We start from the raw sequence: 15,334 nt of genomic DNA, 5'->3' as shown, positions 1-15,334 counted from the left end.
AGGAAATAACCAGAGGCTGCGAATGCGACTACAGGAAATAACCAGAGGCTGCGAATGCGACTACAGGAAATAACCAGACTGGGGATGCGACTACAGGAAATAACCAGAGACTGCGAATGCGACTACAGGAAATAACCAGAGACTGGGGATGCAACTACAGGAAATAACCAGAGACTGCGAATGCAACTACAGGAAATAACCAGACTGCGAATGCGACTACAGGAAATAACCAGACTGCGAATGCGACTACAGGAGATAACCAGAGACTGGGGATGCGACTACAGGAGATGACCAGAGACTGGGGATGCGACTACAGGAGATGACCAGAGACTGGGGATGCGACTACAGGAGATGACCAGAGACTGGGGATGCAACTACAGGAGATGACCAGAGACTGGGGATGCGACTACAGGAGATAACCAGACTGCAAATGCGACTACAGGAAATAACCAGACTGCGAATGCGACTACAGGAGATAACCAGAGACTAGGGATGCGACTACAGGAGATAACCAGACTGGGGATGCGACTACAGGAGATAACCAGACTGGGGATGCGACTACAGGAGATAACCAGACTGGGGATGCGACTACAGGAGGTAACCAGACTGCGAATGCAACTACAGAAAATAACCAGACTGCGAATGCAACTACAGAAAATAACCAGACTGCGAATGCGTCTACAGGAAATAACCAGAGGCTGCGAATGCGACTACAGGAAATAACCAGAGACTGCGAATGCGACAACAGGAGATGACCAGAGACTGGGGATGCGACTACAGGAAATAACCAGAGACTGCGAATGCGACTACAGGAGATGACCAGAGACTGCGAATGCAACTACAGGAAATAACCAGAGACTGCGAATGCAACTACAGGAAATAACCAGACTGCGAATGCAACTACAGGAAATAACCAGACTGCGAATGCGACTACAGGAGATAACCAGAGACTGGGGATGCGACTACAGGAGATGACCAGAGACTGCGAATGCAACTACAGGAAATAACCAAACTACGAATGCGACTACAGGAGATAACCAGACTGGGGATGCGACTACAGGAAATAACCAGACTGCGAATGCGACTACAGGAGATAACCAGACTGCGAATGCGACTACAGGAGATAACCAGAGACTAGGGATGCGACTACAGGAGATAACCAGACTGCGAATGCGACAACAGGAAATAACCAGAGGCTGCGAATGCGACTACAGGAAATAACCAGACTGCGAATGCGACTACAGGAAATAACCAGAGACTGGGGATGCGACTACAGGAAATAACCAGAGACTGCGAATGCGACTACAGGAGATGACCAGAGACTGGGGATGCGACTACAGGAGATGACCAGACTGCGAATGCGACTACAGGAGATGACCAGAGACTGAGGATGCGACTAAAGGAGATAACCAGACTGCGAATGCGACTACAAGAAATAACCAGAGACTGCGAATGCGACTACAGGAAATAACCAGACTGCGAGTGCGACTACAGGAAGTAACCAGACTGCAAATGCGACTACAAGAAATAACCAGAGACTGCGAATGCGACTACAGGAAATAACCAGACTGCGAATGCGACTACAGGAAGTAACCAGACTGCGAATGCGACTACAGGAAATGACCAGACTGCCAATGCGACTACAGGAAATGACCAGACTGCGAATGCGTCTACAGGAGATAACCAGAGACTGTGAATGCGACTACAGGAGATAACCAGAGACTGCGAATGCGACAACAGGAGATAACCAGACTGCGAAAGCGACTACAGGAAGTAACCAGACTGCGAATGCGACTATAGGAGATAACCAGACTGAGGATGAGACTACAGGAGATGACCAGGTAGCCAGTTTTAAAATTCAAACTTTCAGCAATGCAAAGCTATAGAGGGGGATAAACAACATTTCCAGGGATGCTTTAGCAAAAAAAAAAGGGGTCTACAGGACGGGTATCTACGGTAGGCAGAAGGACCTACCTGACCAGTCGGGCTCACCTCCCGCTCTCAGAGGTCCGGGGGCGGGGCTTTCGTCAGTAGGGGGCGGGGCTTTCGTCGGTAGGGGGCGGGGCTTTCGTCGGTAGGGGCGGGGATTTTTGTGGTCCAGAGCGGAGCTCTCAGAAGTGCAGGAGAGACGCTCTATACAGACTCAGACTACATGAGGAGGGGCGGGGCAGGGCAGGGCCAGAGCGTCAGTGGAGCTCCCTGCCCCGCCCCTCCCTGCTGACAGAGCCTCTCTCATCCTAAGCCGAGGTCTGCTCTGGCAGCGGGCTGGCCGCGGCGACCGGGAGGACGGGGTTTTCGTGCGGTGCGGCGGGCGGCTTTTTTCCGCTGCTGACTGAGCAGCTCATGGGGCCCCTCCTGACGTCGGGCCCTCGGTCGGCGACCGAGTGACCGAATGGTCAGTCCGCCCCTGGGTCCAGCCCTGCAAACTTTGGAACTCAGCAAACAAATTGTCAGACAACTGAATGGCAAGTATATGGCATTTAGTTATTGAGCGTTTTTATTCATTTTTATTGTTCTGCATTGCCACCTAGTGGTAGTCAAGAAAACAGCCACTGTGCATGCTCTCAGAGTCTATGCTGGAAGTGATGTACACTAATTATTATTGAGGTGCATGGGATGCAGCAGAGCTCCTACAGTCCAACTAGGGTTCATTCAAATGGAAACCTCTGCAAACATGAAGGACGATACCACTGCAACGATATGGCTTTTAGCATAAAGAATAAAGAAATGATGCTATGATAAAGATGGGGTACATGTTATGGACAATACATTTCCCTTTATTTTATCCACCATACAATATATATGCATAATGGGGGGGGGGGGGGGGGGTTACTAAAAATGGTGCATAAATTTCAGGACAAATTGGGCTTTCATTGGGTGGAAATGGTAATGGATATCTCCTGATTTTTTACCATTATTATTATTATTATGTAAGGAAAACTGGCACAAAATAGTAAAAGAAAAAAAAATATATTGCAATTACTATTACTTACCACCAAAAAGCAACCCAAAACATATTCTCCTGCTCCTGATGATCGTAACGATATCACATATGTGTATGTTAGTTGTTGTTTGTACCCATAGTACAGCCCAGAAACAATGGTGTGCATTTTGCTTCTTTTTTTTTATTCTGCCTAAAACACATTGACACTAACTAATACTGATACAAATTTAAAAAAGAAAATCCTGTCCAGAAAATACAGACTCTGACCTTTGAACCTGACCTAGACCCAAACACTAACCCTGCGGCTGACCTAGATCAAACCTTGATCTAGGTTGTTTTTTTTTGTTTGTTTTTTTCATTTTTTTTTTTCCATGCACACTTTTTTTTTCTGTCTCTGCAAGGACAGAGAAAGATACAATGTACCTGTCTCGTCCATTCACAGAGACAGAAAACACGGGGGCGGGCTTCACAGTGATTGATCACTGTGATAGCCAATCAGAGGCTATCACAGCGATCAGGTGACCCAGAATTGGGAGTTCCGAGTCCTGATCGTTAGAACGGGGCCCAGGGCTCTAAATGGGACCCCGGTCTCTGTACACAAAGGGAGATACGCAAATATGCAGCCCCACAGAAAAAAAAAGCCCAGTCCAGTGGGGCCACATATTTTGCATATGGTCGTCATGAAGGGGTTAATTGAAGAAGCTGAAGTTAGAAGCTGATGGGTAACTATGCATAGCTGCACCAGTTTTAGCAAATCTCCTCCAATATGTTGTTCCACCATATTCTGAACTCCTCAGACCTCAACGATGGTTTTGGTGGTGGGGGGATGCTGGCAAAAAAAAGAGAAAGCATGCTAAAGTTATTTACATATGTCTATCCACTATGCCATAAGCACAGCAGACATTACTCCTAAAAAGGAGGGGGAAACTGATGCGCAAAACCAAAGTGTAATAAATAAAGTAAATTAAAGAATATGAGAAGCCGCCAACACATGAAAGTGTTCCTACACAGAAATAATGATATATATATATATATATATATATATATATATATATATATATATAATATATATAAGAAGTATGTGACGCTAACTAGAGTGTAGAAAAATAAAATTAGAACAAATAAACTAACTCATATGACTAATGCGACCATAGACGTGTACCTCCTGAAAATTCTTCAATATAACATCAAAACATACAAAAAAATTAGAAACAATTATGTAATAGTGCAAAAGACAAATCCAATATCTCATAAAGTGATCGTTGGAGGTCGATCGATTGCTGTATTGCATCCGTTTCCAGATTGCAGGCTTGATTTGACCCGTAGAGGGGTCTTTACTAGAGATGAGAGGCTGGGGGAATTGTGTGGCGCACCACAGATTGTGTTGATGATTGGAGGAATTTGAAAACGATCAAACATTACTTTTTGCACATGTACTTTATATTTTTTTTGCATGAACTGTTATATGAAGATTTGCTCTTTTTATATTAGAGACTTATTGCACTTGTTGGACTACGTACTTTATTTTTTCACTTTATGAGATATTGGATTTATCTTTTGCACTATTGTATAATTGTTTTCAATTTTTTTTGTATGTTTTGATGTTAGACATTACTCCTACCTTCCTATTAAGTTATTGCTTTCTGGATCTGTAACATAGCAGGACACACAGAGATAACCTCTTACTGCCATTAGCCCTCTCTGTACAGCAGCTTTGGCTTGAGGTGATAAGCGTGGCCTTGTCGTAATCTATTGCATGGGGCTCCCCAGAGTTCCCACTAGTATAAGAGTGCAACCAAAACATTACCCCATGTGGAAACTCTAGACAAGGCCCAGCCTTGCCTAATCACATTACAGCCCAATTGTCAATACCAGACTCTTTGCTAGAATCTGTTTATTATCACACAGTTTGTGATCAAGACACGGGCCAGTGGACAGGCTCTTGCTCACACCCTTCCTTCCTCTGTCTTCTATCTTCATCCTCTTCCCAACAAACGGGCAACAGTCCTAATGCTTCTGTAATGAAAAGTACACAACCCAGTGCTAGAAATACTCTTATGCCGCGTACACAAGGTCGGAATTTCGGCCCGCAAAAGACCGATGAGAGTTTTTCGTCGATAAATGCGACCGTGTGTATGCTCCATCGGAAAACGTGCAAAATCCCTGCGCATGCTCAGAAACAATTCGACGCATGCTCGGAAGCATTGATTGTCTTTTTCTTGGCTCATCTTAGTGTTGTACGTCACCGCGTTCTTGACGGTCGTAATTTCAGCGAACTTTTGCGTGACCGCGTGTATGCAAGGCAAACTTGAGCGGAATCCTGTCGGAAAAGCCATCATATCTTTTTCCGACTAGAAAACCGATCGTGTGTACGCGGCATTATACTGTCCTTTAGTGTGCCACAAGACCAAGTTGAACCATCTACTTGTAGTCACACATAGCCTGGGGTTGATTTACTAAAACTCAAGAGTGCAAAGTCTGATGCAGCTCTGCATAGAAACCAGCTCCCTGTTTTTTGTTAAAGCTGAATTGAACAAGCTGAAGTTAGAAGCTAATTGGCTACCATGCACAGCTGCACCAGATTTAGCAATGTCCAGTTTTAGCAAATCAACCTCATAGCTTCTTTTAAAGCTACCAGGCCATGAAAGACCTTCAGAAGAACTAGACCATCAAGACTGTCTGAACCAACTTCAAGCAGACCACCAAGGACCCCCTTCTGAAGACAACAGCCCACCAAAAACCTCTTCTGGCAGTCACCAGACAAAGGTCTTTGGTGGTCTGGTGGAAAAGGTCTTCAGTGTTCTGTTAACTGCAGTTATTGAACCACTACATACTAATTCCTGCAGCCACCAGACTACCAAAGACTACCTTCTGCAGCCACCAGACCACACCAACAGATTATTCCTCAGCCACTCCATCCCTTCATTCAGTCATTAGACCATTAAAGATCTTCTACTGAAACCACCAGCCTACTGAAGACCTCCTCCTACCAGAGAATGAGCAAAGACCTCCTGGAGCCACCAGACCACAGAAAACCTCATCCTGCAGCCTTTGTACCACCCAAATACCACTTTTCTTGTAGCTACAAGTCCACCAAGAGCTCTCCTTTAGTCACCACACCATGAAAAAAAACTTTCAAACCAGCTACTTGATCACCAAATCATACTCCTGTTGTAAAGTTTTTTGTAGACCTCGTTATTCAGTCACTGTACAACCAAAGGCTACCTTGTCATGTCACCAGACCAAGAAGATAGACACTGGAAGCCAGAGACCCCTGATTTTACCCCATGAGGCCACCAGATAGCCAAAGACCTCCTTCTGGAGCCACTGGACCCTCCAAGACCTCCTCAAAAGAAAAAAAAAAATCTCCTCCTGCAGCTACAAAGTTGCCATATCTAATATAAACGGAAAGCTGATGGGCCCTGTAAGTGCCAAAGAGGCTATGAAAAAGGGAGAATAGAGGTATACCGTCATTTTTGTAGCATCAAGTTAGAGATCAGAACAGCTCTGCTATTAGAAACCATAGACAATTTTGTTTAATTTTTTTCCCCAATATTCAAAAGAGGTCCAACTTAAGAGGGCTATTCTAACTAATTTGTAGCTTTTATAATGCTGTGCCTGTACAACCGTCTAGCCAGATACTGGTATTTCACAAATCAAATCCCTGCAATAGATTGGTCAGAAGAAAGCATTACTCAGCATTCTTTTGGAAATATCGATTGTACTTCAAAAAAGAAACACAACAATGCATGGCAACATTTTAAGTGTCTGATGTAAGTGCACATTTTGCACAACCTTTTGAAAGGTCAACAACCCAACAGTCAAGGGCAAAATTTGGTTAGGGCAGTTTAACCTAGTAACATATAAGGTGATTCCCTGATTCACTAGCAGACATACAGTGCCTAATTTACTATGGTCATTAGCTTGTAAGCAGGTTAAAATAACCAGTTAGGCGCTGTCTTGGCTGGGAGGGTAGGAGTTAATGCCTTTCCCGGTTCTTTGGTCTTTTGACGGGTTCTTCTCTGGGTCCAGCCCACTAATCCTGTGATATATAAATATGGGACAGTGGTCCAGTAGGAGGAGCCCCCCCCCTGAGGTTCGCCTCTGAGAGAGCGATCCAATGATAAGCCTCAGAGAGATCCAGTCAGGAGCCTTTGAGGTTCACCCCTGAGAGAGAGGCAACAAGAAGTCCTCAGTAGAGAGCCAAGAGGTCCAGGGCCCATATCAGGTCTGTTGCCCGTAAGGGAATGAGACGGAGAACAATACCCACGAAGAGCAGAAGGATGTCACTCATCCGCAGGGGCGGATCCAGAGTCTAGTCTCGGGAGGGGCACTGCCAGAAAATATGTTTTTTTGCAGGCAATTTATCGGGGCAATGGCTGGTGTTTTAATCATCACGGCACCATGGTTGATATGTTGTCAGGATGATTGAAGCACATTATTTCTATTATTACACTCTTATATAAAATTAAATAGTTCAATTTACCATAATTCAGAATCAGTGGAAGCCCCGAGTGTGTCACTTACTACGTCACCTGCCACCAGTTGCAGCATGTCACTTGCCATGTTACTTGCCACCAGGTGCAGATTGTCACTTGCCACGTCACCTGCCTTCAGATGCGAATTTCCACGTCGCCTGCCACCAGATGCGGGTTGTTGCTTGCCACGTCACCTACCACAAGTTGCGGATTGTCAACTACCACAAGTTGCGGATTGTCACCTACCACAAGTTGCGGATTGTCAACTACCACAATTTGCGGATTGTCACCTACCACAAGTTGCGGATTGTCAACTACCACAATTTGCGGATTGTCACCTACCACAAGTTGCGGATTGTCGCTTGCCTGCCACAAGATGCGGATTGTCACTTGCTGTGTCCCAGAGTGAAGGCAGGCAGCAGAGAGATGATGTAATCTATCGGCTGCACAGTGAGGGCAGAACTTTGCCGGTGATGCAGAGCCGGCAGTGAGAGATGATGTCATCACTCTGCTCGCTAATCTGCTGACTGGCCTGCCCACCTGCTGACTGACCTGCCCTCTCCCCCGCTGGCCTGTCACTATTTTCTTGGGGGAGGGGGGGGGGATCTGTAAGGTTGCCTTCTGTCCGGGGTTCACCCAGACAGTTCGGGTTTGGAATCATGCGTCCGGGTTTCAGACTGCCTGAAACCCGTACACATTATTCAGACTGGACTATGGTTTCCCAGCAGGTTTGCTGGCTGCAGTTGGCTAAGTTGAGAGTGTCTGTTATACTCTTTTTCACACCGCCCAAAGCCAGCACTAACAATACTAACAATTTCCCCACCCCCTGCCTCCCACACTGACGGGAGAGGAGAGAGGGCTCAATCTGCACCTCTTCCTCCTGCCCCTACCCCTCTGTGTCTGCCCACACTCCAATCCCCGGCGCTGTGCCTCACAAAAGGATAGTGGGGGGCGGAAATTGGAAGTTTAGCAGCCTCAGATACATCTGAATGAGAGGTGCTGACTGCCAATGGGTGAGTGAGCTCACCATCCATCCCTGTCTGTGACTGAAGTCTCCCCCTTCTCTCTACTGCCTCTGAGTGAGTACACTAAGGTAAATCATTGTTCTCAGAGCACCCCTTACATCAGAGTTCCCCTTTACACCAGAGGCCACAGTGTTTCCCCTTACATCAGAGTCCTCTCCGTAAATCAGAGTGCTCAGTGTTCCCCCTTAAATCAGGGTTTCCAGAGCATCCCTTAGAGTCTCCAGAGTTCTCCCTTACATCAGAGTCTGTAGATTCCCCCCTTTTCAGTGAAAGGGAACTCTGTGGATTCAGATGTAAAAGGGGAACTCTGTGGATTCTGATGTAAAGGGGGACTCTTGTTATTATCGCCATATGATTACAAATGTTATTTAATAGCAAAATATATATATAGTTTATAATATTAAAAAAAATATGCTGTGCGCCGCTAAAGTGTTCGGGTTTGATTTGAAGAAAAGGTGGCAACCCTAAAGATCCGCCCCTGGTGACTCTCTGCTACAAGATCACTACCTTTACAGGTATGCCCGGGCAGTGCACAGCCTGTCAGAGTTAGGAAAGAAGTACACCTTTGAATGTTAAACTCTGTATTTGCCTTTACACTTTTCTAAGTAAAGCATTTAAAATGTTGTCCTTCCCTGGTCTGAAGTTACTGGAAGCGTTGTAAGGCATGTAACCGCATAGCTCCCAACTGTCCCTGATTTTGAGGGACTGTCCCTGATTTGGAGCAATGTCCCTCTGTCCCTCATTCCTCCTCATTTGTCCCTCATTTTGGTCTGATCTATAAAGTTGTATATAAAATGCACTTTCAAAAAGTCTTTCCCAGTGCTAAACATTTCATCCAATTTCTAAATTGCTGCATTTGTACATTTTAAAAGCCAATATAAGGCTCCATTCACACTAGCGCGTTTTTTGATGCATTTTGCATTTTGCAGAACTGCATGGGAATTTTTTAACATGGGTTCCTATGGAACATGTTCACATCAATGCCTTTTTGTATCTCTGCATTTTTGGAAAGGGTCAGGGACTTTTTTTCATGCAAAATGCAGCGTTTTGCATGTAATGGCATTCAATGGACAAGCATCAAAAACGCAAGTGCACCGTTTTTGCAGCGTTTTTACAGCGTTTTTGATGCGTTTTTGATGCGTTTTTGCTGTTTTTTTTTTTTTTTTTATGTTTAATTTTTTTTTTGACTGTATACAGTAAAAAAAAAAGCTGTAAAAAAAAAAAAAAAAAACGCAAAACGCCGCAAAAACGCTGTAAAAACGCTGCTCAAAAACGTGGCAAGCATGAAAAAAAAAAACTCCAAAAACGCTCAAAAGCAACATGCATAGGTGTGAATTCACACCTATGCATGTTGCTTTTGAGCGTTTTTGGAGTTTTTTTTTCATGCTTGCCACGTTTTTGAGCAGCGTTTTTACAGCGTTTTTGCAGCGATTTGCGTTTAGCGTTTTTTTTTTTTTTTTTTTTTTACAGTTTTTTTTTACAGTCTTAAAAAAAGCAAAAAAACAAAAAAAAACAAACGGCTAAAACGCATAAAGAACGGTGCACTTGCGTTTTTGATGCTTGTCCATTGAATTCTATTACATGCAAAACGCTGCATTTTGCATGAAAAAAAAGTCCCTGACCCTTTCCAAAAATGCAGAGAAACAAAAAGGCATTGATGTGAACATGTTCCATAGGAACCCATGTTAAAAAATTCCCGTGCATTTCTGCAAAATGCAAAATGCATCAAAAAACGCGCTAGTGTGAATGGAGCCTTAAGGAATAGCAGTAGTAAAAAAAAGCACTTGTGGATTTAATTAACCTTTTTTGGGGGGTTAATTCTCCTTTAAGGGGTTGTGGCAGGGGGTGTGTCCTATGCCTACATACATTTTCTAGTAGGTGTCCCTCATTCCCATCTCAAAATGTTAGGAGGTATGTAACCGGTACACATAGTCCACCGAGTGGATCTTAATCACATTGGGGTATTTAGACATCGATGTGGGGTGGAGTAGTGTGAAGACACAAGTGGCTACCTAGGGTAACGGAAGTTTTACAGTAGCCTATCGTGCATGTGTGGAGCCTGCGCAGAGTGCACGGCGGGGCCCACTCAGCTACGGGGGAATGGTAGTGAAAAACACGGGCAGGTGGATGTGGACAAGGCTCAGCATGTCCCTCCTAAATACAGATTACTGATAAGGTGCACATTGTCAGGGGGAACCGAGAGTTAACTGAAAACAGTTGTAGTGCAAGTGTACATGGTGTACACATGCCTTAAAGTGACAATAAAGATTCAGATTTTTTTTTTTTAATAAGAAACATGTTATACTTACCTGCTCTGTGTTTTGCACAGAGCAGCCCCGATCCTCCTCATCTTGGGTCCCTCACCAGTGCTCCTGGCTCCACCCCCTTGACCAGTGCCCCCCAATAGCAAGCTGCTTGCTATGGGAGTACCGGTGCGTGCTCGCTCCCAAGCCTGACTCTATGTGTCCATAAGACACATAGAGCCGCCACTCTCCCCCTCTCTCCCCTCATTTGCTGTTATCTCAGCCAATTGTGGCTGGTGATAGATAGAGGGCGCTGGTGTATTGACTAGTGATAATGACAATAGTGGAAAAAAAAATGATTAGTGCATTTGGCGTAATTTAAAAAAATATGTATAGTGAACACCATGTGGTGAAGGTATTAAAATAAAAAAAAACAAGTATAAAACACATATATATATATATATATATATATATATATATATATATATATATCAAACAATCACAAAGATGAACAATAGTGGTAGATAAAAAGTCCCAATTTTGAAGAGCACAGCAAATTCTATTGTAGACAAAGTGATCTTCTAAGTGCATATAATCTTCTATGTAGATAGTGGGAATTCCTTCACCAAGCAAAACGACACCCCACAGTGCTGAGTGTATGAATCTGCTTACCAGATACAATTTACTTCTTTAATTAAAAAGAAAGTCATAAAGCGCTTGTGCATTATTGTGCCTGCTCACATATGGAGACTGGAGATCGATTGATAAGAACTTCCTCCCCGGATTAATAGACATGGGATATATGAAAGACAATAGATATGTCCATAGCGTAATACAGTTTAATAAGAAAAAATTAAAAGCATAAAAACACAGCCAAATGGCCGCTTACATGTACTGGTGCCTACCCGGCACTAGGGGGTGCTCGCTCATTGGTAGTGGGGGTGTGTTTGGATGCCGCGACCACCTCCATGGTCGGCGTGCATTCCACCCAATGATAGCAACAACCAAAGGAACCGGATATGGCGTAGGGTAACATGACCAGGTACTGCTCCGACGTACGTTTCGTGATAACGTCTTCAGTAAGCATCTTCCCATATCCTGTGCAATTGGTCATATTAATGAGCCATCATCATATTTTGTAGACTTCACCTCCCTAACATCTCTAAAATTCGCCCCTTTTTAACAAATGAACCCACCAAGCTCCTCAATCACTCTCTCGTTATCTCTCGCCTTGACTATTGCAACTTCCTTCTCATTGGCCTGTCTCTCCATAGGCTATCCCCTCTTCAGTCTATCATGAATGCTGCTGCCAGACTTATCCACCTTACCAAACGCTCAGTGTCTGCCACGCCTCTACACCAATCCCTACACTGGCTCCCAATCACCCAGCGAATTAAATTCAAAATACTAACCACAACATCCAAAGCCATTCACAACTCTGCCCCAAGCTACATCACCGATCTTGTCTCCAAATATCACCCAAACTGTCCTCTCCGCTCTTCTCAAGACCTCCTACTCTCAAGCTCTCTCGTCTCCTCCGCCCATGCTCGTCTCCAGGATTTCTCCAGAGCCTCTCCCATCCTCTGGAACTCGCTACCTCCACTGGTCCGGCTATAACTACTCTTGCTACCTTCAGGCGATCCCTGAAAACTCATCTCTTCAGGAAAGCCTATCACGTCTCCAACTAATCTCCTTCCACTTCCACCAGCTCATTCCCCACAGTTACAACCTTTTGTACCACCTGCCTCACCCTATTAGATTGCAAGCTCCTCTGAGCAGGGCGCTCTTAATCCTCTTGTATTTTATTGTATTGTAACTGTATTGTCTCCTTTTTATATTGTAAAGTGCTGCGTAAACTGCTGGCGCTATATAAATCCCGTATAATAATAATATTTAAAAGTACACCAAAAAAGGCCACACTGTTAAACCATTAGGCTGACTTTTTTTTAGGCAAGGTAAACATAAAAATTATGCACAATGATATTTAGTATTCTCATATCCAGCTAAAGGGTGAGTTTTACACCTTTTTTTTCACAATTTCCAGGATCCCCTTACTTCCTGTTTTAAAAATCCTGTTGTTTACATAGCTCAATAGCTCTAACTGAAATGTACACACACACATGAAAGAGTCAGAGCAGTGACTGCTCTTCTTACCTCTCTTCTCCTTCTGTATAGCACCTTCTGTGCTTAATAAGAGATGGTGTGTCAGCCTGAATGGGAACAATTTCTGTTGTTCTTTCTCTTTAGAACACCATAGTGCTCTGGGAATCCTGTATCAAAGGTTCCATTTGTGTTAAAGTAACTGTCACCCCCCCCCCCCTTCCCAGGCTCCATCAGACCCTTTAGAATTCAGAACTTCTGGGAGTCTCAAATGTCTGTGCCCCCCCACTGTGGAACACGGTTCCCCCCTTCGACTACCATGTCACTGCTATGTGATGTACTAGAGCAGTGATGGCGAACCTTGGCACCCCAGATGTTTTGGAACTACATTTCCCATGATGCTCAACTACATTGCAGAGTGCATGAGCTACATGGGAAATGTAATTCCAAAACATCTGGGGTGCCAAGGTTCGCCATCTCTGTACTAGAGGAACCATAGCGGCCCCTGGGAGTAGCAAGTATTCGATTAGTGAGTTGTCAAGTACCTAACAGCAGACTAAAATGGTGGGGGTGAGCTCTCTTGTATCTCCTGGGCAAGCACCGTGGGAAGTGGAACAGATAGTGCCACCAGACAGGAGGAATGCAAGTGTCGGAAGACGTTGCTTGCAGAAACTCGGACTGGAGATGCTACCCAGGAAGATCCAGCAAAGCATGTGGCCAGAAGTGTCAGCTGAGGGATCAGCAGAACCACAAGGGAACCCAGCAAAGATTAAAGGGCAGCTCCTATAGGGCTACAGGGTCAGGATGGCAGAGTCCACCACTGATCCCAGCAGACAGGAACAGGAGTACACATATTTGACCATTCTTCCAGAAGTGCATTTGTGAGGTCAGGCACTGATGTGGACGAGAAGGCCTGGCTTGCAGTCTCCGCTCTAATTCATCCCAAAGGTGTTCTATCGGGTTGAGGTCAGGACTCTGTGCAGGCCAGTCAAGTTCCTCCACCCCAAACTCGCTCACCCATATCATTATGGACCTTGCTTTCTGTACTGGTCCAAATCATTTGGTGGAGGGGGGATTATGGTGTGGGGTTGTTTTTCAGGGGCCCCTTCTTTCCAGTGAAGGGAACTCTTAAGGCGTCAACATACCAAGACATTCTGGACACTTCCACAGTTTAGGGATGGCCCCTTCCTGTTCCAACATGACTGCGCACCAGTGCACAAAGCAAGGTCTATAAAGACACGGATGAGTGAGTTTGGGGTGGAGGAACTTGACTGCCCTGCACAGAGTCCTGACCTCAACCCGATAGAACACCTTTGGGATGAATTTGAGCGGAGACTGCGAGCCAGGCCTTCTCATCCAACATCAGTGACTGACCTCACAAATGGGCTTCTGGAAGAATGGTTAAACATTCCCATAGACACACTCCTAAACCTTGTGGACAGCCTTCCCAGAAGAGTTGAAGCTGTTATAGCTGCAAAAGGTGGGCCAACTCAATATTGGACCCTACGGACCAAGACTGGGATGCCATTAAAGTTCATGTGCGTGTATAGGCAGGCGTCCCAATACTTTTGGTAATATAGTGTATATACTATAGGTAAACGAAAGCCGACAGCTTGGTCTTCCGCAAGAGTTATGATTAAGGCTACATGCCGAAACGCGTAAGCCCTCTATTATTTTGTACTACACCTGGATTCATAAACTCATGTATTGCGGAATTTCAAGTTGCCGGTGTTCTACTGAGAAAGTTCCGCTCGGCAGTTAAGTTCCCCCCTCTACTAGTAGGATCTGGCGGAAATAGCCAAAGCAGAATAGCTGAAAATCAGCTGTACACGGTGCCTGTAAGAGGGCCCCTCGCGGGCTCGCTTCGCTCGGCTCTTTTAGATTCCCCCTCTAGGTCCACTTGGATGATGGGGAAGGAACCTGGACCCAGGGCGCAGGCGCCATGTACAGCTGATTGAAGTGTTTGAGCTTCGGCTATCTCCGGCAGCTGATAGTAGTTCGTACTGCGCAGGCGCTGCGCCTGCGCAGTACAGGGGGGGAACTTATCCGCCGAGGGAACTTTCTCGGCAAGACACCGGCTTTCTTTTACCTGTATCCTTGCTCGGGTGCTAGGAGGACACTACAAGCCAGTGCACCGACTGCTCACCACCTCAGAGAATTACAATAGGGGTTTTCTACTATATTCATCCCTTTAAAAAGGCCGTCCGGTGCCACTAATGACTGTGGGCATACACACGCATCAATGTGCAGAACACACACATGTCAGGGCTGGGCTCTGCCCTTCCTTCTCTGAGCTGGCCGCTCAGCTGTCGGCTAATTGCCAGCTCTCATCTCTCTCCACAGTTAACCAGCTGTTGTTGATTCTGCTTGTCAGTCCCACCTACTTAAAGTTGTCCAGCTCACTTGATCTCTGCCTTTGCCAACATCACAGAGACTTTCTCCTGCGTTCCTGTTGAAGACTTGCTCGGCTGACGTCCCTTCTGGCTCCTGATCCTGCTTGCTGTACTACTACTGGCTCTCTGACATTTGCTTGGCTGACTACCC

The sequence above is a fragment of the Aquarana catesbeiana genome, linkage group LG12, assembly GCF_042186555.1.
Source record: "Aquarana catesbeiana isolate 2022-GZ linkage group LG12, ASM4218655v1, whole genome shotgun sequence".
Taxonomy (NCBI): Eukaryota; Metazoa; Chordata; class Amphibia; order Anura; family Ranidae; genus Aquarana; species Aquarana catesbeiana.
Note: the sequence above shows the minus strand (reverse complement) of the source record.